Source organism: Triticum dicoccoides, chromosome 6A (assembly GCF_002162155.2).
Source record: "Triticum dicoccoides isolate Atlit2015 ecotype Zavitan chromosome 6A, WEW_v2.0, whole genome shotgun sequence".
Taxonomy (NCBI): domain Eukaryota; kingdom Viridiplantae; phylum Streptophyta; class Magnoliopsida; order Poales; family Poaceae; genus Triticum; species Triticum dicoccoides.
In genome coordinates this window covers 607,818,782-607,822,561 of record NC_041390.1, presented here as the reverse complement: position 1 = coordinate 607,822,561, position 3,780 = coordinate 607,818,782, and positions in this window count along the sequence as shown.

The window sequence follows — 3,780 nt, the reverse complement described above, 5'->3', positions numbered from 1 at the left end:
TTATTGGTGTTGTCCTATGGTGCTCTCCATGTCGTGCAAGCGTGAGGGATTACCGCTATAGGGTTTGCAATATGTTTATGATTTGCTTATGGTGGGTGGCGTGAGTGACAGAAGCACAAACCCGAGTAAGTAGGTTGTTTGCGTATGGGATAAAGAGGACTTGATACTTTAATGCTATGGTTGGGTTTTACCTTAATGATCTTTAGTAGTTGCGGATGCTTGCTAGAGTTCCAATCATAAGTGCATATTATCCAAGTAGAGAAAGTATGTTAGCTTATGCCTCTCCCTCAAATAAAATTGCAATAATGATTACCGGTCTAGTTATCGATTGCCTCGGGGATCAATTGTAGCTTCTTTCGATAAGTAAGAGTGTCGAACTCAACGAGGAGCTAAAGGCAGAACAAATATTCCCTCAAGTTCTATCGACCACCGATACAACTCTATGCACGCTTGACGTTCGCTTTACCTAGAACAAGTATGAAACTAGAAGTACTTTGTAGGTGTGATAGGATAGGTTTGCAAGATAATAAAGAGCACGTAAAAAAATCTAGGGGCTGTTTAGATAAAGACACGACTAAGTTAGTTTTAGTAGAGAGCTTTTGTCAACAAGAAAGTTATTTGTCCCTAGGCAATCGATAACAAGTACCGGTAATCATTCTTGCAATTTTATATGAGGAGAGGCATGAGCTAACATACTTTCTCTACTTGGATCATATGCACTTATGATTGGAACTATAGCAAGCATCTGCAACTACTAAAGATCATTAAGGTCATGAAACCCAACCATAGCATTAAGTATCAAGTCCTCTTTACTCCCATACGCCATAGCCTACCTATCCGTGTTTAAGTTTCTGTCACTCTCGCAACACTGATAATAAGCAAACCATGAACATATTGCAACACCCTACAGCGAGGGCCCCTCACGTTTGCGTGAGACGGAGGGCACCGTAGGACAGCACCATAAATAAAATATACAATCATACCAACCAAGATCATGATTAACCCACATGACAAAACGGATCTACTCAAACATCATAGGATAACCATAGATCATTGGGAAATAATATATGAAGTTGAGCACCATGTTTAAGTAGAGATTACAGCAGGGAGAAGAGGTGTTACACTGCTGGAAAGAGGGGGAGAGAGTTGGTGATGACGGTAGCAAGATTGTTGATGTAGATCGCCATCCCAATCGTTGCCTCGGTGGCACGGCGCCACCGGAAGCGAGGGAGAGAGCCCCCTCCTTATTATTTCTTGGCCTCCCCCCTAGATGGGAGGATAGTTCCCACTCTGGTCCTTGGTCTCCATGGCCGTGGAGGGGCGGGAGCCCCTCCGAGATTGGATCACCCTCTCGGTTCTCTTCTGTCTCGCGTTCTTCAGATCTGGCCAAAAACCGTTTCTTATATTCTTGGAGATCCGTAACTCCAATTGCGCTGAGATTTTAACACGATTTTTTCTGGATATAAGCTTCTTTGCGCCCGAAGTAGAGGTTCAACCGACGTACGAGGTGGGCACAACCCACCACCGCGCGCCAGGGGCCTCTGGCGTGCCCTGGTGTCTTGTGCCCTGTGTGGGCCTCCGTTTGCGGTGATTCCAACTCCCAAAAATCACAAATATTCCAAAAAAATTCTCCGTAAATTTTTATCACGTTTGGACTTCGTTTGATATGGATACTCTGCGATACAAAAAACATGCAGAAAACATGAACTAGCACTGGGCACTGGATCAATAGGTTAGTCCAATAAATCATATAAAAAGTTGCCAAAAGTATGTAAAAGTTGCATAATATTGGCATGAAACAATAAAAAATTATAGATATGACGGAGAATTATCAGCATTCCCAAGCTTAATTCCTGCTCGTCCTAGAGTAGGTAAATGATAAAAAAGATAATTTTTGATGTGGAATGCTACCTTACATAAACTTGACCATATGTCTAGTCATGGCATGAATACTGAGACATAAGTGATTCAAAGCAATAGTCTATAATTTGACATAAAGATATCAATACTCAGGCATCCCAACAAACAATCATGTCTTTCAAAATATCAACGCCTAAAGAAAACTATCCCTACAAAATCATATGGTCTTGTCATGCTATTTCTTCTTAACACAAAGTATTTATTATGCACAACCCCAATGACAAGCCGAGCAATTGGTTCATACTTTTTAACGCGCTTCAGCTTTTTCAACCCTCACGCAATACAGGAGTGCAAGCCATAGATATAGCACTACTGGTGGAATAGAGTATAATGATAGGGGTAAATATAGAGAAGACAAAAAAGTAAGAAAGTCTCACATCGATGCGGCTAACCAACGGGCTATGGAGATGCCCATCAATCGATATCAACATGAGGAGTATGGATTGCCATGCAACGAATGCACTAAGAGCTATAAGTGTATGAAAGCTCAATATGAAATTAAGTGGGTGTGCATATAATCCTATAATGAAAATTTTCCACTAGTATATGAAAGTGACAAAATAGGAGACTCATCACATGAAAAACATGGTGCTACTTTGAAGCACAAGTGTGGTAAAGGATACTAACAATGCCCCTTCTCTCTTTGTTTATTTTTTCTTTTTTTTCTCTTTCTTTATTTTTTTTCCTTTTTCCTTTTTTCTCTCATTGTCCGGAGTTTCATCCCGACTTGTGGGGGAATTATGGTCTCCATCATCCTTTCCTCACTGGGGCACTGCTCTAAAAATGAATAATGATGATCATCACACTTCTATTTACTTATTACTTAAAATAAAATAAAAAATTACAACTTGATATGTCTCCAACGTATCTATAATTTTTTATTGCTCCATGCTATTATATTATCTGTTTTCGATGTTAATGGGCTTTATTTTACACTTTTATATCATTTTTGGGACTAACCTACTAACCGGAGGCCCAGCCCAAATTGTTGTTTTTGCCTATTTTAGGGTTTCGAAGAAAAGGAATATCAAACGGAGTCCAAACGGAATGAAACCTTCGGGAACGTGATTTTCTCAACAAACGTGATCCATGATACTTGGAGTGGCCGTCAAGAAACAAGGGAGGAAGGCACGAGGCAGGGGGCGCGCCTACCCCCTGGGCGCGCCCTCCACCCTCATGGGCCCTCCGTTGCTCCACCGACATACTTCTTCCTCCTATATATATCCACGTACCCCCAAACATCCAGGAGCACCAAGAAAACCTAATTCCACTGCCGCAACCTTATGTACTCGAGAGATCCCATCTCGGGGCCTTTTCCGGAGCTCCACCGGAGGGGGCATTGATCACGGAGGGCCTCTACATCAACTTCATGGCCTCTCCGGTGATGTGTGAGTTGTTTACTTCAAACCTTCGGGTCCATAGTTATTAGCTAGATGGCTTCTTCTCTCTCTTTGGATCTCAATACAAAGTTCTCCTCGATTTTCTTGGAGATCTGTTCGATGTAATCTTCTTTTGCGGTGTGTTTGTCGTGATCCGATGAATTGTGGGTTTATGATCTAGATTATCTATGAAGAATATTTGATTCTCCTCTGAATTCTTTTATGTATGATTGGTCTATCTTTGCAAGTCTCTTCGAATTATCAGTTTGGTTTGGCCTACTAGATTGATCTTTCTTGCAATGGGAGAAGTTCTTAGCTTTGGGTTCAATCTTGCGGTGTTTGATCCCAGTGACAGAAAGGGAACCGACACGTAATGTATTGTTGCCATCGAGGATAAAAAGATGGGGTTTATATCATATTGCATGAGTTTATCCCTCTACATCATGTCATCTTCCTTAAAGCATTACTATGTTCTCTTGAA